General features: G+C 31.1%; 1 protein-coding gene across 1 annotated transcript in view; it reads left to right on the top strand.

Moving 5' to 3' along the window:
• The first annotated feature begins 9,695 nt into the window (after positions 1-9,695).
• LOC115440347 (diuretic hormone class 2) overlaps positions 9,696-24,248 on the top strand; it is a 56,370-nt gene continuing 41,817 nt past the window's right edge. The window contains exon 1 of the mRNA XM_030164608.2: positions 9,696-9,746. The gene's annotated coding sequence lies outside the window, so the exon portion shown is untranslated. The remainder of the gene's footprint in view (positions 9,747-24,248) is intronic.

A 24,248-nucleotide genomic window follows, 5' to 3' on the forward strand; every position in this document is an offset into this window, starting at 1 on the left:
TTTATTGTATAAATCGTATCGTGTATTTAAAAGGACATTATTCTAATTTACTCTTGTATGATATACGAAATATTTAAATATTTTAAGATAATACATATAATTCGTTTTACTTTTTAACCATACCTAATTATTGTGAAACAATGTCGAAATATTCTTAAGGTTTTGCCCACGGCTCCGATCCTTTGAATATTTTTACGGGCATAAAATATGTTTTCCCGGGATAAAAAATAGACTATAGCTATCAAGAATTATGTTTTTTCCTATTAGTGAAGAAGTAGTTCTAGAGATGAGCCCATAAAAACCGACAAATAAACAATAATTATATAACCCAAATATGAGGAAAAGTGCGCCTTTGAGGCAGGAATAACATATTACGTGTCGTGTAGATGCTATTAAATAGTTGCTGAAATTGCCGAAGCAAGTTCCTATTTAAGAAATACGAGGAGAAAAGTGTGTAAGCGACAAAGATCCTACGATCCAAAAACACAGAATTCAAGGTCATTACAGGCCTATAAAAAAGAAAGATGTTAGCCGCACAGTCGCTTTGTCTCTTTCTACAAAGAGTCAATTCATGATCAATGTAACTGTTGCGCTGTCGATACCTTCTTAAGTTTTTTTATCATCACAGCAAGTACTTAACGTTATCATATACATGTTCTAGCAATTGTAAATTATAACTACTTTAAATTTACATACAACTAGAAAATGCGTTACTTATCTCATTCTTTTCTTGTATTCAAGCTGATAAGAGATACTACATAACGTTGACTCATTAGCTGACTGAAACGTAATTCTATGAAATTATTATTAACATTTGTCCGTGAATTCGTCATTTCAAGAACCTTAAGGAATTTTATTTAGTAATTTACAATGTGCAGTTTAACAATCGGGCGACTAGAGCATTATCACGGTTTTATAGGTTTAAGAGTTGGGTAGAATAAAAATTAAATCGCATTTCCCTCTAGTTTCCTTGTTTTCTTTTGATTAAGGGCCGTAAGTGCCTTTTTACAATTGTAATGCTAGTAGAAAATAGAAAAGATGTCTATGAATAACATATCCTATTGATAAGTCTATCGCATGAATATGTCATACATATACTTTTTTATTTTCTATTTTAATGATTGTAGTTAGGTATCTTGGTTACGGCCCCAGTTTTGTTTACGATTTATTTGGTTGTAATTTAAATGCTCATGGAACTTATCACACTAAAAAAACTGATCACCAAGTTATCTAATTACTGATCTTCCGTTTAAAAGACCAAAGTTAAACTAAAAAATCTACTGAGATATATGGATGATAACGAATATAATATAATTCGAATAACACTTAAACATAAGTAGGGTCTTAATAAAAATCAATGCGTTAAATATTGAAGAAGTAACGAAGTTATTGAGTTAAGTGGGAGGTTTGCCGACGCGCGTTTCCCTCCAATCATATTTCCTTTTGTTTGCACACCGTCTCCTCATAGGCGGCTGGCGGTATTGTCCGCTTGAGAAAAAATAAAAAATCCCCTACCATGAATACTTCAATGTTTATTATAGAAAGATATATTTGTCTTTTTTCAATCACAATTCCTTCAAGACATTGATTCTACAAATTTAAGTGAAAAAAATAAAAAATACCCTACCATGAATAAGTCAATGTTTATTATAATATAAAATATATATTTATGTCTTTTTTTAATCTTTCAAGACATTGATTCCACAAATTTAAGTGAAAAAAATAAAAAATCCCCTAACATGAATTCGTCAATGTTTATTATAGAAGAAATATATTTGTCTTTTTTTAATCCTTCAAGACATTGATGCCACAAATTTTAGTGAAAAAAATTAAAAATCTCCTAGCATGAATACGTCAGTGTTTAGTATAGAAGAAATATATTTGTTTTTTTTTTTAATCCTTCACAACGTTGATTTCACTAATGTTATATGAAGGGAAGCCTGAGGAAAATCTTGAATACTATGGATAGTGTATACCTTGATGAGTGCGACAATTTTAAGGTATATTTAATTACTTCTTATTGAAAAGGACTTAGTGTCATATAAAAGGTTTATAAAACGTATGCCCATGACATGTTTGCGAAACATAATTAAATAAGTACTTCACGGTTGACTAATCTTGTCGAAAATACAAGGTTCCAATAGAGGACTTCATAATATATTCCAATATTTATCTCAAGACAATAATGTTTGTTATCTTATCTTAATATTATAAATGCGAAAGTATTTTAAAAATGTTTGGATATTTCTTAGAAGTAAACACAGAGACATCTCAACAAATTTGGCTACATTTTGGCACACGGTTAGACCATGACCTAGATTAACATGTAGACCGCTCTTTATCTCAATAGTTTGCTTCTATAGTTATTAACCGATATTTTTAATCGGATTTTAAAATAGATGGCGCTGACGTCATGTCAGTCCTGTCATAAATCGCTACAGGGTTTTGGGGTGTTTTGAACACCTAATAAAAATAATAATAATAATCATTTTCACATAGTTGATATAAATTATCTATTTAACAAATAAATTGTGGATGTTAGTTTTTTTATCACAAGTTTTTGAAAGAAGTTGAATTAAACATAAATTTTATAATTTATAATAGATGATTCCAAGATTCAAGGAAAGGAATAGAATAAAACTAGATCCATTTTTTATCTTACTGACAACATTAAATGCAACAGAAAAGTATGAGAATAGTCTTGTAAGTGGCAATAGAAACACTAAGATCAGCTATACAAAGTTGCCTATACGTATAAACTTATTGTATTTCATTATATATATGTCAGTGAAAAATTATTGCATTATTTTATATATAATAATCAAATATTTTACATATAATTTTCACTGATCAGTACACGTGAGATGTATTTTAATTTTAATTTGGACAAGTACAGTTATTTGTTCAGTTTGGTACAGCTTTTCGGTAGATCACTGGTTTCTGTTTGAAAAATAAAGCAAACAATAATAATTCATTTTAACTCAGTGAATTTTCTGTCACATAACACAATATAATAAATGTCATTTTATATGTTGTTAATAAATTTACTTTTATTCAATTAATATTTATTCAGATTGTAATTTAACATATTCCGTTCGATAGGAGGCGTTTTTTATTTTTTTTAAATGGCTCGCGCTATGACGCGTTGTTGCAATTTAATAAGATAAATGTGATAATTAATTATATATATTAAATTAAATTTAACTATTGGAAATAAATCTAAAATGATATTGTGTAACAGCACACAGGGTTCATCAACAGGGTTCAACTGAAAATCAACGCTGCAGTTCACGCTGTAGCACTAAGCTGAGCTGGATGCATTTTGGTTTTGGTTTCTCTCTTTTGATTATTATTTTTTTGATTTCTCTTGTATTAATGTAGTATTAATTTCGTTCTTATTTTATTGTTTGTTTTGTTTTTTTTATATTATGTTACTAAAACCAAATAAAATATTTCTTTTTTCTTTCTTTTCTTCTTTCTTTCACACCACGTCATGCCAAGTATAATAAATAAGCCATTTGCATTTATATTTCACCTTTCTATATAAGTTGCAAAAATCGGCGTGATCGTTTCATTTTTAGCAGCCCCGAGTGCTTCTGGATGCCACAAATATCAAACAGATTAAAAAAGCGATTGTAATTTTTCTGTCTACCACAACGCGTCTATTTAAAATAATAAATAATAACACAAATAATACTATTATTGCCTTTGAATTTCCGAAAGACCGTGAGTTGGAATAATTTTTGCCCCACATTGCGATAGGCTGAGTGGATATGAAACATCATGGGGCGAATATTTATTGCTAGAGAAAGTGTACTGCATTAGTTGCATCTCTGTTCAAACCAATATTTGTTGCAGCATACGCTTATTCTGGTGCCGACGTCAAATAGTTTCAGTCACACATCGTGATCGTCGACAAAATATATCCGCACAAATTTTTGTACATGTTGTTATTAAAACTCATATTATCCACGCTGTTTTTATCAATTTTCTAATTGCCTAACACGAATCACTTTCGTTCAAAACATACTTTATATATCCGATCGAGAACGAAGGCTTTGGTAGGGGTTAATAACATAAACCAACGTAAGTATGTACCTTATGACATCATAATTAATGAACAGCCCATTCAGTCGCGCATGTATGTCGAGAATGTCCCATATTGGGCTTTTATGGGTATACAAATATTTAGAAGAGGAATATAAAAAATATGGATTTAAGGGGATTAAATTAAAAAATATGTCTTCGAGTTTTCTGTTGGAATTGTACAATAGATTAAATTCAAGGTGTATTATTAAACTGCAGATTTATTCAATTTATTAATGGCAAAATTGTTTATAAAACGCACTATGATAAATTTCCGTGTGAGTAAACATTTTGGTATGTTAGGCTCCACGCAGACGCCATTAGCTGTTACACCAGAAATCTCTCAAAATTTTAATCGTCTATTTTTTTTGACGATCATAATCTTATCTGAAATAGAATCCGAAATCCTGAGAAAGCCAAGCCCAATCAAATTGTTCTAAATGCCCGAACCCACGACCTTCTGATTTGGAGCTCACATATATTATATTCGGGTGTTTTTTTTGTTGTACGGGCACGCCAAATTGACCCTACTGTGCCTGGTATGCGGAGTGGGGGAGTGGGGAGGGGGGGGGATGCAATTGAATGTCGACTTACGACAGCTGATTACCCGTCGACAGTGGTCACAATTATGCCGGCCTGTTGGAACCGGATATACACAAGCTGATCCCGGAACGCGACACACTTACGAGGCCCACTACCGGGTACCACTTACGGGTTTCAACACCTTGTGTATAGTGGTCGCTATCCGGGCGGATATGAAATATATCCCACCACCAGCAAAATTACACAAAAATGAGGCAATGCTACAGACATTAATCTGTATAATTTAGTATATAAATTATAAATATATGTTTACGCGAATGTTAGACATTGAAATAAAACTATCTACTGATTTTTTCGCGATTATTTATATTATTATTTTCACCCGACGTTTCATAGACTGCATCGGCGGCGGACTGAGGTCATCTGCAAGTGAAAAAAAAATATCTACCTACATTTTACTATTTTTTTAATTTTATTTTAATTAAAAAAAATGACTCTTTAAAAACTACTACTCCTGTTCCAGTTTACTTTGAAAAATAAACGTTTGTCGTCTCAAATTCGCGCCCGTACTTTGTGATTATAATAAACATGGACCAGTATTTTGTATCAAAGGGATCGAGGTAAACATCATACTGAAATTTATATTTACCTTATATTTTTACCGTTTTAGTTTGGTAGCGTACCTTTTTAGACTATACACCTTGAAGTATCGAGTTCGATTTAAAAGTCGGGTAAATAAAATTTGTTTACTTAATACCAAAAAATTCACCTAAGTTAACCGGGTTTCTATGAAAATGATAGTTGCTTTAATAACTTCAGTATGGTTTAAAGTGAATGTGCCAATGGCTTAAAATTAATTGGATATCAAAACATTAAAATGAATATGTAATGTTCAATTACATAAGGTGTATTTCTTAGTAATACCAATACCTATGATACCTTTGTTACCTATACTTGTTCAGAAACTAGGGTATTACTCATTTACGTCATTTTTTGGCAAAATATACAATTTATTATTACGATGCACTTTTAAATTTTTTAATGTTTTGAACTTATCTAATTTCTGAGGTATTGCATAATTATAAATTCTCTTTATTTTAAAAGTTCCTTTTGATGAAAATGTACATATATATCTTAAAATATCGATGCTCAATATCAAGCCACCGGTGGTTAAGGATTGAAAATGAGAACTCTCCTTTCATTATTTTCAATAATATCATGAAACAGTAGGTAGGTACTTAATTGTAAATCAAACTTTGCATTAAACGTTTTCCTGCAAATACCGATTCAACTTCATTAATAACTTACCATCAACAATTTGAAATATGACCCAATAATTAAATTAGTAGGAACTGTACCTTGCTTAATCATATTCCAAGTTCGGACTTTATAAGAAGCATTCCTTGGTGCTAATATTATAATCTTAATATTACAAATGCAGTGTTATTGAAGATAGGACATTTGTTAGACAAACAAGCCGGCATAATTGTCTCGACGTGCGAGGGATAACAGTCTCTCGTCAGTCGACAATCTAGACTCCACTTCGCTTACCACCAGGTGAAATGGAATCAACGTGCATAAATGTTACTAAATGAAACCACATACTTATCTTCTTGAAAATAACACTTTACAATAAGTTACTCGTACATTGTCGTCAAATAGTTAGTTTCCATACAATTTATGTCTACATAACTCAATTAAGTATAAGCACATGTTTATTTTATTAATTGTTTATTGTTTTTTTGTAGAGTCGTTTCCGTAGTATAATTTCAATTAGGGCATAGGTTGAAGGAATACAATAGTCTTAATGTAATTTAGTGCTTAAGTATTCTTTATAATGATTATGTTCTGTGTTATGCCTTTTGTTAAATAAAAAAAAAGTGTCAGTTTCGAATAAAATGAATATCAATAAAAAGTAATATATGAATATTACAGGCCTTAATGCCACTACTGCACTCGAGGATACGTTCCAGCGACAACATCACACTTTCACTCAGAAATAGTTTTGCACACGCTATAGTCGAAGTAAACTACAAAATGATAAAAAAATCAGAATAGTATAACAGGGATTTCTGGTGAAAATAACGAATTATTTCTTGATATTTATCGCAAAATGATAGCAGAGCTAAAAACTAGTATGTTGCTTTATTTATTAGCCCAATGCCAAAACGACACTCTATAACAAAAATATTCATTCGTCTGATAGTAGGTACCTCATGGCTACTTGTAAACCGAAAGTAACGAATTATTTCTTGATATTTATCGCAAAATGATAACAGAGCTAAAACTAGTATGTTGCTTTAATTATTAAACCAAAGTCAAAACGACACTCTATAACAAAAATATTCATTCGTCTGATTGTAATTCATGCCTACCTGTAAACCGTAATAACACCCCGACTTAAGACCACAAAGCATTGAGTGACCTGCACTACGTTGGTTAAGAGCCTTATTCTCTCCGCCGCACGTTATTTTCACAGTGTTTAAGTAGCACGTAACGCACCGCGTCGTGTTTAAGACAGTAAAAATTGGCATACAGATACCATTCCACGCTAATTTCACGAAGGTAAGGTAACACGGATGTGTTACGAGTTTACATTATAAGAATAGGGCCCGGAGCGTGGTACAAACCCAGACCAAGTTGACTCATTCATGGTGTAGCTATTAGCCAAAAATGCCTACGGCGTAGTTCAACCATTTTTTTACAACAATGGTTTGTAATTACCAAAAATATAAATGGGGGTATATAGACGAGGTGCAAATGTGCAATCAAAATTTATCTTCATATGTAAATGCTATAAGGAATTCATATTATTAGTACCCGTATGTTATGTTAGGTTTCTTTTCGGAAAATTTTACTCGCCATTGGTATATACCTGAGTAGCATAACTTTACAACGAACAATCATTCACTCCTAATTCCAAAGCTAATTTTTAAACACTGTGAGGAACGAATGAAATTTGATTAGTCTGAATTATATCTAAAGGATTCGCTTGTTTATTAACCAGTAGTACGAGAAAAGAATTTTAATTCCGGTTGCCTTTCGGGAAATCATATCCGTAACGAATGGTAAACAAAAAAATATACTCGGTATTTGCCAATTGGTAAAGGTATAAGGGTACATTACTTATTATGAAAGAAATGAATTCTAAGCCTAACATTAAGCGTAGTGTAGGCTATCAAGTATAGCAGCAAAATGATATCGTGCAAGAACTTGTAGATGCGTTTATACTAACGGAAATGTTCCAATAATTCTATACAAGCTTCAATTTTTTAGCAGTCAGCAAAGTGACTGTTTACACCAAAAAATCGCTTGCGAAAGTTAACTTCTGCATGTTTTCTAGCTATTCCAAATCTCGCTTTTGAAATGAATGAAAATCTCGGACATGTAAACTGAATTTTTCGAACCGTAATTTCGTTCTTTCATTCAATAATCAAAAGATTGTAAAACTAAATCGTGTCCACAACTTTCCACATCTTTATAACATGTACTAAATTAAAAATAATCAGCATCAACGTCTCAACATCTATAATTGAATAATAAAATAATGAACAAGAACAAAATTAAATATAATGTCTACACTAAAGTTTTAGGGTTCAAATTATTCACCACAATATTACAGAGATAAACATCGTCATATTTTGTATACTTTTATCGATAGAAAAAGGTCCGATCACAAATCTGTTCGTACCTTGTAATCGCTGTCCATGTTTCTAGTAAATTGTGTTTACTTTTCATATAAATGCTTCTTTTTCTCCAAGTGATTTTTAAGAAACCATTTCGCCCTCTCAATTTGTAAAACTTATTTTTAGTGTAACTATTTAATTTCCGGTAAGTTTTTATAAAATATATTATTCTTTGATGCAAATATAGTCATGTTAAAACTACAATAATAATATTAGTTTATAATATTATATACTGTCCCACTGCTGGGCTCGGGTTATACTATTTATTTATATAAATACCGGGTTAAAATTAAATAATGATTTCTAAAAAGTCACCTCCTTTGTCTAGTTGCAGCGTATATGGACTGTGACCGGGAGGTTCTTGGGTCGATTCCTTGGTAGAGTAATAATTTGTAGAAGTTTTCTAGCACGATTTGCTCCCGATCTTCCAGAAAACGTTAGTCACGCGTGCAGTCTTTAAAACTAATTCTCTGCTATTAAAACACGTCTGAAAAGTGTTTTGCATTGACCCAAAATCAATTTTAATTTATATATAAAAAAAAACAAAACTTCGTGAACGATTTTGAAAACATAGCACACCACTAAGTGCAAATATTAATATTTTTTTAAAACTTACGTTATATTTAATACTTACGCTTTGACTTTGTAATAATACTAAAAAATATGTTCATAAATTACCATCAAGGTTTTTGAGTAATACTGAATAAGTTTAAAAGTTAATATTGGTATGAAAACTATAAATGAACTAACTGAATATGTAAATAACTTGTTTACTTCATCACCAAAGTTATTTATTTATTTACTTTAGTCAGGCAAACACTAAGAATAGGCTAAAAACATGAAATTCATAACAAAAGATGTAAGTGTTCCAGAACTTCAGTTCCCAAATTTAGATCCCGAGCGATGTAAAACTAAGATAATGTCATATGTTATTGCACGTAATATGAGACGTAAATGTATACTACAGATAAAATACAAAAAGACATAATGTATATACAAGGTGGGTTGATATTTAAAATGGCACCTAAGCTTACTCTATATAAACTTCAGTTAACTTTAAAACTCGAAATATTGTATGTTAAATGGAATTTTAGACACATAGTTATAATTATTTTTTAAGCATCCGTGTTAAAGGTCCTAAAAATCAATTATGTAAATTAAAATAAGGTTGAAAGTGCCACAACATTTAAAACCAACGTTCCAATTTCAAATTTGTTAATAAGGGTTTAGAAAAAATAAGCTAATCCAACGCAATGACATAATTTTGATTCGTAAAATTGAAATGTAAAGTATATTACGGCGAGCTGGGCGGCTCGGGCTGGGCGGCGCCTTGCGCCTCACCGGTATATAAGCGCTGGTCACAGCGAACGACGGCACAACACTTGTTGCCTCCGTTCCAGCACAGTGCTCCACAACACGCGACACACGCAAGTAAGTGCTATGTTGTGAAAGTTTCGCAAATGTGTAAAGTTCGATTTTGGGAAGTTGTAATTTTGTAATTTCGAGAAAGTTTAGTTTTGTTTGGTCAGTGAAAGTTGCTAAATCTTTGTTCATAGTATTTCGTTGTAAAAATAAAAATGAGCTTTTATGTACCAAAAGCTCCTTAATACTTTGAGCGCGATAAAAGGTCGAAATTACCCAAAATGAGCGAACAATGAAGGAAAAATTAAATCTAATCCCAAAAAATACTTAACTAAGTACCTTGAGAAGTTAAAATTAAAATTGCGAAAGAAAAGCTCTTTAACTTACTACGGTTACGAAGGGCGGACGACAATTTAAAAAGTTAAGTAACCTTCTTGAAGTTTGATGAATATTCTTTTTACAAATGTATTTTCATAAATATGCAACACATGTGACCAACGGTTATTTATGGGGCATGAATATGAAAAAGTTACCGAAAATATGTGTGATAAAAAATAAGCATTTTGCGGTTAGATGTGTAAAGTTATCACAAACATTTTATTTGTAAGTGAACGCGACTTTGTTTTGATAGTTTTTGAATTTAAAGTAAGATGAGTTTTGATTTTATTACTATCTTAAACTAAAGAAATCTAATTTTCGTAATAGAATTATATTATGAATAATGAAATCTTAAGAAACTAAAATAAAATTATTCCCAATAAGGAAAGATTATTATGAATAAATATTTCCAAATAAAAGAAGTAATTTATTCATTTATTTGTTATAAATTAAACTAATAAAATCTCACAAGATTTATATTAAATTATACCAGATTTAAATTAACATTAATATTTTTTTCATATTTATTCATAACGTAATTAAAAATTAATAATAAATACCTTGACATAAGTTTGAAATTATAAAGCATTTTTTAATTTAAACTAAATTATCAGTAATGACGAAAATTATATAAAATTTACTATCTTAGTGTCATAAACTTGGATCATATACTTCTAAAAGGCTGATGTCAGTAGTTCCTTTACCTTTACGACTTAACGTTATAGAGTAATTAAAGTATGAATATGCTAAACCATCTGTTGAATTATCGGAAAAGTTTAAAGTGCTTTTTTAATTACGTTAGTAGGTCTTTAAATATATTTCACTATGGTACATTAGTATTGATAATGATTTTATAAGTTTTATCTTAGATATAGGGAATATAAAATAATTATTGTTTATTAAAATATTGATTTCAATATCTAAGTGACTTTTGTGTTATGAAAATGTTTTTTCCGTGTGTCACACAATCAACTATAACTTTATATTATATAAAAATGATTGAACGTAATATTTTCTGCAGAAAAAAGTAACAACTTAGAATAAATATTCTGGAAATTTTTAAAATACAAAGTGCCTACGATAATAAAAAAAATAACAAAATCCCAACTTGAACCAAATATCTAAACAGGCTATTTATATTATTGCACGAACACACAAAATTTCTCATTTAGATAATAATATACATGCTTATTTGGCACGGACCAAAACTAAATTCTCAATATATTCTCAAGTAAAAGTTAAACCCAAAGTCTTTTGTCGGAGTAGGCCGGTCTAAGTTGCTTTGAGTTGAATTATTAGAAACAGGTTTACATTTAAATAAATATTTAAAATAAAAATATTTACAAACACAAATGAGGGACACCATTATAATAGGGAAATATTTGTACCATTATAGGAATAACAGAAAATTTACCAACAGTTAGGTACATATTTCTTTTTTAGAAACATTCTTGCTTAGTAGAGATCGAATTTAAGTTCTATCACAAATAATATAACGACAAAATTTAAATGTCAAACCGATAGAAGTCTCGACTTATATATTAATAATTATTACTCTTATTTAAAATGGAATTTAATTAAACACGCCCTTACTCCTTATATATTCAAAAGTTTACTTCCCTGGCTATTCAAAATCACAAAGGTATCTTGAACACCGGCTCATTGTTTCGGCAAACTGAAATTTTCAATATCTAATCTTAACTTGCATAAGTTCACAAAGAGATACCAGTTCTTAATAATAATAACAAAACAATCGAGATTAGTATTTTTCATTTAAAATGAAATGAGAATGATTTAAAAAACGTTCCAGTTTGATGAGCATATTCATTTATTGTCTCTAATTAGTTAATATTTATAAATAAACAAAATTATTAAGAATCAAATTTATGTTATAATTTTATTAAAAAAAAAACATGTTGAGTAGAAAAAGAATTAATTATTTAAAGTTCCCTCGCATATATCCATAATCAACCGTAACTAAATTTCTGCACGGTCGCAATATACGTTAAGGTTATGTTTGTGGTTAGTCCATTAATTATTATTTAACTAAAGTAATTGTCATTTCTTATTCGAATTGATTTCGACAGAATAAAATTTTCCAAATTAAAAAACAATTACATCAAAACGTATTTCGTTTCGAGTGACCAAACTTACGTAATTTGGAAATATTTTACTGCAGCAGTTTATCTTTGTCATAAAGGCGAAATTTCGGTGATTGGTGGCCAAGTGTATAGCAAAAGGTATACCATTGGGCATAAGCTTCAAGGGTTAGAAACATTCTTGGGATATTTTGTAAACCCTTTGGCGGAATCTTCAAGCAATCTTGACAATTCATTTCGTTCAGGCCGATCGAGATACAAATTTGTTTTTCCTTAAACAAAACGTGATGTTACGCTATCGTGGAATCTTTTGTGAACATGATGGACGGTATAATTTTTTCAAATACCTACAAAACAGAAACTCTGTAGAATTTACTAAAGATATATTTTGTATTCATGATATTTTCTTCAATGTTTCCATAATTAAAAATACTTATAAATATTCGACAATATACTGCAGTAATCGTTTTAGTTCCAAATGCAAATTTTAGTTTCCATGCTGTACATACGATAATACGCACAACTGTATCAGAAATAAGAGCTAACGTTACCAAGAAACATAACTTACAGAATCGTAAGCGGATAATTTGTAAAAGGCAGTAAATTCTTAGAACAATTATAACTATAAACACGCGGAAATATACCTTAATAACATTTTCATTGATTAAGCGCAAATTGCAATAACAATATAATTATAAGTAAATATAGGTTCAAAAGTTGAAGTACATAGTCATTAAATTCGTAAGGGTCTTTTATCACCGATTCAAGGACTCCTCATCCAAATTGACTTATTTCAAAAACTTGTCACGATTTCTTGTCTTTTCACGAATCGTGGCAGCATCTCGGTCGGTCACCACACATTTATTAATTTAATCTGTAACGAATGAAATGACGAGTCTGGTATCAAATGAGCTAGCTAACTACAAACTGCCATTCTTGGCATAGACAGTAACCAAAAACAACTGGGTAACGCTCAAAATCCCATTTTTTTATTAATTATTTATAGATTTCCGTATCAGGCAAGAATTCCCCAAGAATGTATGCTATTTCTAGTATGTATTCAGCCGTAATAATTGGTCTCATAAACATGTAATATCGAGTGACGTCACGACTCCGCGACATTGGGGCATTCCTTGCTAGTAATTTGGCAGTTTTATTATCATTTCACTGTCTATGACAAAGCATACCATTTTTACTGCCCATAACCTTAACCGATGCGATATATAGAATATAATACGTGCGAATGTCCCACTCGTAATGAGTTCGGATATCGTAAAAACTACAACGAATGGAAACGCGGTACGCCATATTGCAAACATTTTGACAGGAATATACGATATGAGGTTTTGTTAAGTTTTCCGTACGAATATAAATATTTTCACGAGAAACAAAGTTTACTAAAGGACACCGAGTTATTGTTTTTAATAATAAAATAAATTTTCAATAAAGAATAATAGACGATAGTACTAGTGTACCAGGTTAGTTCGTCACTCATGATCAAAGCAAGCATTTGATACACCAAAATTTCAGTCACAGGCTCTCAAGGGGCTTAATACAATACGAAATTCTACGCGTCAACAGTTTTATCTTAATGTTAGATAAGTAAAACCAACGGGTAACTTAAAGCTTATAGTCTATAATATCTCAGTTGATAAATTATTTATCATATGAGTCATGTTAAAGAATGTCCTTGCCTAATTTAAGGCTTAGTTGTGACATCTAAGTAGATACGTTATTAGTCATATAATATAGTTAGAAAGAATATCCTTACAGCACAAAACACTTCCTTTAAATCATTGCTACGGAACTCCATTCAAAAAGATATTTGTAAAAATACTCGTATTTGAAAACTGGGTAAAGGTAGTCAAAATACATTTTCTAGTGTGTTGAGGTAGTTCAGTACACTTCAGCCATCCGACCCTTTGAACGAGCATTCTTTTATGTTCCAAATAGACAGGCCATAGCGCAGTCTGACAGCCACTTTGTAAAACTGTTTTCACCATTCGGTATTGTTAGAATTTTAAAGAAAAAATACTGTCGAAAAACTTTTTCTTTTGTTTAGTTTTAAATATATTAACTCCCACTAGGATAAACGCACTTAAAATAAATAGCAAACGTTGTGATACATATTCTAATCTAAATATTTTGAGGTCTTGATGTTGAAAATTTCATTTCAAGTTTTGACAGTTTAGCATATATCACCGCAATGCTTGCAGATATAGGCCCCGAATGGGACAAACCCTACTTATTGTAGGGAAAATTTCAGCTCCATTTATCTTAACCGCCACATTTTTCTGTTGCGGTCTAAACTTCAATTCTGTGTTTGTGTAATGCAAACATTTTTTTACCATTCCCAAAACCAACTGAGGTAAACTAATAATTTTATTTGTTAATTCTAATAAATTTATTTATTTATTTATACATATATTATAACACCATAACAATTGAAACTAATGCGATGTTATACAGATTTAATTTTAATAATTTATTTCAATACATTTATGAGCCATTTCAGTGAATTCTGACAGGTTACATATAAATATATCCAAGTTCTGAGATATTTTATATTACTATCACTCACGACATTGACTCCGACTACCATTATTAAGCAACATATATTATTTGTTACATAATAAACAATAATATAGATAACAAATAAGTCCAACAAATTGTCTATAAACCATCATTACGAAATTGCGGTGTCGCGTTCCGTACGCTAGAATTTAAACGCATTCATTCGAGATTTATGTAGATTTTTAGGAAATCGAACCGGACGGCGGATAATGACCACTTTGGCGAGTGTGTCGGATTGTGAATACGATAATATAATTAATGGGGAGTGCAGTGCGAGTGAAATTGACGCGGCGTCTGTTGCAGGACTAGGGTATGTCATAACGCAATTGTATTGTTTCGGATCTAGCTTGAGTGATGCCTTTTCTTTAGGAGTTTGTCTTACGTGTGGGACTTGAACTACCTTAATTTTCGTTTTGGTTATTAAATTTTCAATAACATTACATTCTACTTCAGTTTTCTATTTTGTGTTTCGTCACATGATGTGATAGGGAGCGTGCCTATCGCTATGTCAGAAACAAATTTCTACGTCCGGGCTGATACTAAGCAGAAAAGCCCAATAACACTACCAGACTCGGGATTCGAACCCAGGATCCCTGCGCCGTGTCGTACTGATCACGTAAGAAAACTCCGCCACCGAGGAGGCAGTGTACTTCATATTAATTACGATCTATTTTAGGAGATATCCTCAATAACTATTCCCATCAACGCTTAGAAATCCTTATTTAATAATTGATTATTCCAAAATAGTTCCATGTACTTATTCTTCATATAACAAAATTTCCACCCAACTAACCCTAAACTTGTAACCATGTTAAATATTGTATAAGTTTTACACTGGTTCAAACTTTAGCAACATTTACCCGCATTCCTAACGTTCCTTGGTAAAAAGATAAATCATACTTGTACAATACATCTTAACTACATTCTAAACTATAATATATTTCACTCTACACAAAGTTCACATTAAATATACTTAGTAAAACTACTGTTGCAAGCAGAAACCAAAATCCCGCAAACAGTTGATTCAGAATTTTTCGCTAACATAGTTCAAATATCAGAATTTTCGCAATAAGTGCCAATTACTAGAGCAAATATCGCGAATAGGCGCGGTAACGTTGACGCGACATACCAAATACTAATGCTCTAATTACATTTCACCTGACAAGCGAAACTGGACGGAATCCGAAGTATGGAAGCTGCATAGGTGATAGTTCAAACCTAATTAACATTTCATTGATTCATAGTTTTACGATATGCTTTACATTAAATTTTTTGTGTTCCTAAAATATCTGAACTTAGTTGAACAATGTATGAGGGTGTATTAATGTTCAATGCATTTAGTATCTCCATTGTTAATGAAAAGCTTTTCAAAACGAAAATATAAATTCAAATTTTATTATTTACTGCTTAATATTTTTATAAAATATGTTAAACTGACTTAAGACAATGGTACATAGTAAATCATTGATGATTTATGCAGAAATGAAGCATTGCGTTTTATAAAAGTCTGATAGGATCGCGTTATGCAAAATTCACAAATCGCGAACACCAGTCCCGGGAGACCGCGAGTAATTCTTAAAATTTTTCAATGTACGAAGTAAATTGTGAATTTAAGAGAAATAATCCTGAAGAATTTATGTTAATGTACAAAGTATTCCCATCTATGACACTTTGACTTGCGTGATACTTTCATCACGCCATATTAACCACTGTTACTGTATGGAACGATTTGAAAAATATGTAAAAAAGATTGCTATTAATAGCTACAACAATATCACATTGCGTGAAATTTATATACATTGCTATATTTCTACATCAATGGAAACTTATGTGAATTTCAATTTTAAATTCCTATTTTAGGTGCCTATGATTACAATTGAAGCTGTTCTGTAATTAAATTACTTTTCCAGATGCTATACAAACCATATTCCCAGAAAATTTCATCAAAAACAAACCTTCGTCTAGACTCGACTTCTATTATTCAGATTTCGATTTCCACGTCTCGCATTACACAAACAACTACGTAACCAAAATATCCCACTACAGTATTTTCATCAACAAAACGATCCTTCTGACGATGTCTCTTACAGAAAGAGAATTGGATTTCAATTATCTCCCAAAAATTCACACGTGCGGTGTCGATTTTCGGGCAATCGGCATTTTTCGCATTGTGAACGAAGGCGAGTACGTACGAAACATGATTGCGTAAAAGGGATTGTTTACTTAAAATTTTAAGGTGATTTTCACACGAAACATTTTACGTGAGTCTTTTAGGAGGAAAAACGGCGTTGTTTTAGGCCCTTCCATTTAATGGTTTAATCCTGCTCGGACACCATAGTTTATAAAATATTTATATATCTATATACGGTTTCAGCCAGTGTCCTCATGTATTAAGTATAATAGTGTAGGTTACTTTGCTTAGTTGTTATTTTTATAGGTACCTTTTCAATATAAAATTTTAAATATGAGTACAGTACAACTGCTTTTATTATAAAACTCTCTTTATTCATTTTAAATATAACTAGTATCAACAGCGAAATGGCTTCTTATATGTTAGAGCTCCTTTAAAATTTAGATAAATGAGCTCGTTCCTGATTTTGGTAAAATATTTACCTATAAATGAAGAACTGATTATTCATTAGCCTCATCTCAAATATTAATTCGATCGATTCAGTTACAATATTATTTACCAGACGAGTGTATGGAAACATTGATTGCAATAACTACATTTGTATAGGAAAAGGTTGGAACAATATTAGTCGTGGTCCCTGCGGTACGACCATAGATTAAATATAGCTGACGGAAAGTACAACTATTTCTTTAGGATTGTACAAGTTAGGCCTATACCATCTGGACGTTTCATAAGTTTTTTTCAAATTGGTTGTTGAGCAAAACTAAATTAATTTTACCAATAATAAATAACAGATCTTTATAGAAGATAAAAATAGTAATTTCATTTATCGAATCATGTAAAAATACAGGAAATAAAATTTTAATACTTTTTATAGTTGTTTCTTTTGTTGTTATTTCTGTAAGGGGTGATATAAGAATACTAGAAAGATTTCTTAATAGTATGTAAAATAAATTACACTTGGCATTTTACGTGGTACTAGAATGCGTACTCTGAAAATGGAAATACCAATTTCTTAATATTCTTGAGTGTTGTTTTGCATAATGGAAATACGAAAACCGTGTCTTTATTTTAATCCATTTATACCTTACGTTGGTATTATATGTTTACAAAATTAGGATATTAGTTTAACGATTTCCCCTAAGCTTAATATCGCTAATAACTTGGACATTTAGCTAAATTTATGACACAATATGTGATAATATTCCGTAATATTATTCTGTGCCTTACTTTCGCAAGTTCTGTGTGACGATAATGTATTATTCCCTATTTTGAAATCTTTACTTTGTTACGCAAATTAGCCGAATATTCCTCACATGACGTGTTTAAGAGCTTACCGAATAATTTACTTTAGAATTTTCGCAACATCATCAGACTTTGTTTATGACACGTGTTGTGTATCATGGGATTTGTAAAATTAGCGTTTATATTACATTTTTTTTTTATTTTAGGAGATATTTTATTTTGTTTGAAATATTGCAGTCTCACTAAATTCGTTGTTCCCTCAGTCCAGCTAAATGCAATAAATCAAATGTAATTCTTAAACTTAACAAATTGAGGTTTAAGGAAATCAATCTTCCGAACGGAATCAAAGACAACAAATTCATTTGGATAGACGGTTTTAAGGTTTTTGCTTTGGAGAGGGGGTGAATGAACGTCGACAAAAGAAACAAGATTGATGACCAATGATGGCACGATACAGAAAATGCTCTTTCGGTGGGAATATTTAATATAACTGCCTTGTATGATATTGCAGAATTTTATTAGCTGTTTACATTTCTTTGAAAATGTAATTTCTTCTCAAAGTAATGGGAACAAATTTAATTTATCGGATGTCACTAAAAATATAATGGATCGACCATTTTAGATTAATAAATTTGATAATTTAATCTGTGTAAGTTTTTTAAATATAATAATAATAATAATATCAGCCCTGTATTATATACTTGCCCACTGCTGAGCATGCGCCTCCTCTACTACTGAGAGGGATTAGGCCTTAATCCACCACGCTGGCCTAGTGCGGATTGGTAGACTTAACACACCTTCGAAATTCCTATAGAGAACTTCTCAGATGTGCAGGTTTCCTCACGATGTTTACCTTCACCGTTAAAGCGAACGATAAATTCATAAAGAATACACACATGATTTTAGAAAAGTCAGAGGTTTGTGCCCTTGGTTTTGAACCTGCGGACCTTGGTCTTGGCAGTCCGTTCCACACCCAACTAGGCTATCGCTTTTTTAAATAACAGCAGCACATATAAAATAATATTAAGAAAAATATACTTGCAACTACAAAGGAAGAAATAAAGTAGAACTAGATATTTCAAGCTTCAAATAATGAAACAAAAAACATCATAGACTACAGAAATGAAAAAAGAAGTTGTCCTAATCGGAAGAATATTTACATAAGAAAGAACAAATTGTAAGTCCGGAGTCATCGAAATTAACTCCTACAAACTCAAAGGATGCAAGATTGCCTTTATTTTTCCACTGCTCAGGTTCAAAAATGATTTGGCTGACTTGGTACAAATTTGCGGTTTGTGCTATTTGCGTCACAGTTGAGTTGTGGTTTTGCTTCGATTTCGTCTGTTTCGGCGCCTATACTTCTAATCTTTAGGAAATTGAAGATTATTTCATATCAAACTGCATAATCTATAGTCGAATACTCCTATACTGATGCCGCGCTTATTATGATTAAAGTAGGCATTAAATTTCCTGGGAAGATTTTTTATTAAATACATTTATAATCTTTAAATACATTTCGATAATTATAATCAAAACATCGTTTCCAATTTTTTCTTCTTCGAGTTTATCGATCGTGTCTTTTTATCCCTCTCTGACATTTAAATGAAGATACCACATCCAAAGCATGGAATAAAATAAGCTTTACTCATCCTTGTTCTACAAAAATATATATTTAAATCATTATAGCATTATCTAAGGTAATATAAAAGAAATTCAAAGTATTTTCAATGCACATTTTAATTAAAGTTCATTCTTCCCGAAATTTCGCGGGTAATTAAACACCATCTAATTCCGGGTCACCCTTTGACTGTTTCGCGCGAATTCCTCTGAGGTCTGCAGGCACACATGGTATCCAAGTTATCTGACCCTTTACAACAAAGATTAGCCTTCATCCATTTTGTCTTAAAGACACTACAACTATGTGAACGAGCTGTGTTTAGCCGAGAGTAAACAGTCTTACTTATAAACTTATTTTAGCGTTAAGAGGTGGTTGCTTGCTTAAATAGCTGTTAAAAACATCACCGGTTATTGGTTCAAACCTTATTAAGATGGCGGGTTTTGACTTACAGCTGATCGAGTAAATTTGTGTTTTAACTAAGCATAGCTTTGCGATTTTTTTTTAAGTAAGACTCAATCTGTATAGTACGGGTTACATAACGTTTCATTTAGAGAATTAACTGCTTTTATGTATTTTTGATAACATTAATATAAAATACTATGTTGCTCTGTAATTTTGTAGCAACTTTCTAAAAAAAATTATAGTCCTAAACCCGTATTTGCGTTGTACAAAGTAAACAAAACCGAGAGTAGAAAAAGAGTTTGGATGTAAATAATATGTCCACTTGGACCACTCTTCTAATTTATGTACGATAAATATAAGCTTTCAAATGTTGTTGAGCGTGGTTTTATACAAAAAATATAAACTGAAGGCTAAAGAATATAATTTAGATAAAATATTGTCTGTACGATAAAAAATATGCCTTCAATCTATCGAATGTGAAATAAAAATCTAGTTCGAAAATATAATTTGCATATTTTGGTTGCACGATATAAAATAATATATGGTATCTTCAGGCTACTTAATACTTGTTAAGTTATATGAGTTATAATTGAAAGTCAATAGATATTAATGTAGTTGTTTATGGAGTGCTATTCGCCTTTAATAGAATCCATATTGCATATTTCCATTACGCAAAAATAACATGCGAAAATCCATTGCATTCGCTAAGCTTTTTACTTGACTAAGAGCTACGGGGCGTAAATTTTTATGTAAAATAATGTACATTTTGAGGCTTTTATCATTAAGGCCTAAGGTACACGTTTATTACTTTATATGGCAGAGAAAAAGCTGTATTGAAAAAACATAACTCCGAGGTTGAATCAGTCGATGAAAATTTCTTAGGCTGTATTTTTCGAGAATTTCGTAAACTTAGCAAAAAGGCCTTGGAGTTTAACTTAGAAATTTATGTACGTTAACAAGCAAAAATTTAATTTCTTAGTAGGTTAAATGGGTGAAAGAGTCTAGTGAAAACTTTAAAATAACCAGTTGTTATTTTTAATACTATCAAATATTTCAGCACTATATTTTTAACTTCCAGTGTAACCAACACATAAAAGAGTTTCACCTTACCTTGCACCGGTACAACAAAAATCAATCATCGAGCACAAAACGTCTTAGCTACTGAATTTTAGACTTAAAAGCCAAAGCGGGTTTCGCCCATAGAATGGGATTAAGTCATTCAAATTTGCATACACACCATATTACCTAACATTATGTGCAGAGAATTTCACCCACACATAAAAGTATAAACGCTAAGCATTTACAAGAATATTCCACTAAGATTATTTTTGACGTAAACACTGCTTTTAAGTAGGACAGATAAAAAACTAAGTGATAAAGCTGTTGTCTGCAGGCTTGCGTCCGTAGATTGAAATTGGACCTTCCCTGAAGATTTGTTTTAACTGCGATATAACGATAATTATTAATGGAAGGGCGTGGTATCAAATATTAAGTAACAACGTTGAACATTGCCTCGAATTGCTGTGTTTGATTGAGTTATGAGACCAGTAGAGCCAAACGAAATTATTTAGTTTTGTACTTAGTGCTTGATTTAGACATTATTTTCTTCGTTTTTGAACATGCCTCTTAAATTCAATATAATTATAGAATATAGGGACATTGTTCATCTTAGCCATACTCTAATTTAATTAATCAAACCGCCATATTATAAAATTATTTCATCGATATTTAGTCACAGAGCGGTATTACACAACGTAAAATAAACTGCGCACCTCCCGTACTGCGTTATGACACCTTTAGAAAAAGAATTTGAATTTAAAAAACACGATTTAGTCCATTGAAATGTTACATTTTTTAGGCCTTACCTTGCGTTTTTTAGAGGACGCAATTTTATTTTTTTGAAGTGTAGGGGGGGTCAGTGTAAAACTAAAACCAAGTTTGTGGGGTCGCCACCCTTGTCCCACGGCCGCCATCTTGAAAATAGGGGTTGAAATGGTTTTACGATGTATCTCTTAAACTATTTATCTGACAAAAAATGTATAAACATTTTTTGTTGCAAATTAAATTCTATACAACTTTTGTATATTAACTTTTGTCGTAGAACTATAAATAAAAAGTTATAAGCGAAAATGTTAAGAAATTCAATGTTAAGCAATGTCCATTGCAACGTCATCAGAACGTGTGTTTATAAGGTTCATAATACTTTTTTTTGTACTCTCAATAATACCCAAATACCCAGGGGACCATTACGGAACAAAAGAACATCTGCCTGCTATTATTATTATTATTTCTAACCTCTCTTATTGTAAGAATAGCTGATAATATTGTGTTGAAGTTGTCGTTCAACTTATATCTTTTAGTTGTGCTACATATTTCTGTACGTGCGGATGTATTTTTTTCTGTTTTTAATTGTGAAGACGATTTCGAATAATTTTAGACACGATTTTAACTTTAGTGAAAACTACTTTTTTTTTATTAGCATTAAAAGACTTTTAAAAGTCAAAATGCTAATAAATAACTTACTTACGACAACTTCAATACAATATTATCAGCTATTCTTACAATAAGAGAGGTTAGAAATAATAATAATAATAGCAGGCAGATGTTCTTTTGTTCCCTAATGGTCCCTTGGGTATTTGGGTATTAATGAGAGTACAAAAAATATTATGAACCTTATAAACACACGTTCTGATGACGTTGCAATGGACATTGCTTAACATTGAATTTCTTAATATTTTCGCTTATAACTTTTTTATTTATAGTTCTACGACAAAAGTTACTAAACCAAAGTTGTAGAGAATTTAATTTGCAACAAAAAATGTTCATACATTTTTTGTCAGATAAATAGTTTAAGAGATACATCGTAAAAACCATTTCAACCCCTATTTTCAAGATGGCGGCCGTGGGACAAGGGTGGCGACCCCACAAACTTGGTTTTAACTTTAGACTGACCCCCCCTACACTTCAAAAAAATAAAATTGCGTCCTCTAAAAAACGCAACCCCAAATGTAACTTTTCAATGGACTAATTACATAATCATTATTAAGAACATTGCTTCCACTGTCACATAGATTTGATATGTGTTCAATATCTATAGATATTAAATATTAATTTCTGTAATCTACGTAATAAAATTCCCAAATCCCAAGATGGCAATTCAAACATAAATGATAGCGTCGACATTTTATTACATTGATCACATTTGGCGCCTACGTCGGGGTATAATTTTTAATTATTTTTCAAAGTCACCTGAGTCCGGTTTCCTCGTTAGCGCGAAGGCTTCAATTCCGCTTATTAGATAAACGTTGCCTGAAGCTCCTACTTGCCTTGTTACGTGTAACCTTTCGCTTGTGTAAAGGGAAAATTCTCTAAATAGTTTTGAGTTCACATTTGTACATTTCTTTTACGGAATTGAGTTTCTTTGTGATTATAGTAAGGGTATATAAGTTGCTTGGTAACTAGTAAGAAATGTTTGTTTTTTAAGAAATAGAAGTTTTTGTTGTGTTCAGAACTTTTTACAAAGATTTAATGTAAAAGCAATGGTAATATTATGACCGACTGACAATTGATCTACTAAGATGCATTTATAATTTGATACATTTTAGCAACCATTACGGATAATGAAGAAACTTTTAAGGAATGTTTAAAACCGCGAAGCATCATTATTCATTGGCGCGTTCTTTCCGCACTTTGCCATACATTTTAATGAGTATTATTCGAGGTCTTTTTAATTATGACAAAAAGATTAACAAGATATGTAGTCAGTTATGTTAAAGCATATATTTCTGGCTGTCCCATATAATACGGGGCTGATATTATTATTGTTTTTAGTTAAAAAATTGAATGTTTCTGTACCGCTCTATCTTAAAATATTAAAAAAAGGTAGCCCAGATTACTCTTCATAAATCTATATAGCAATAAAAGACGCATTAAACTATTCAATCACCTTCAAAGTTACGTCCAAAATAAGCAGACGAAACCGTAAAACAAAAACATTTTTATTTAAAAATCAAAATTAATTTTATTATAGATTTCATTAACGCAGCACATATACATGACATTTTATTTTTTTCCGTACGATATATCTAGTAAAGGTGCGAATGGATTACGCTTTGATAACATTC

This window comes from Manduca sexta, chromosome 19 (assembly GCF_014839805.1).
Source record: "Manduca sexta isolate Smith_Timp_Sample1 chromosome 19, JHU_Msex_v1.0, whole genome shotgun sequence".
NCBI lineage: Eukaryota > Metazoa > Arthropoda > Insecta > Lepidoptera > Sphingidae > Manduca > Manduca sexta.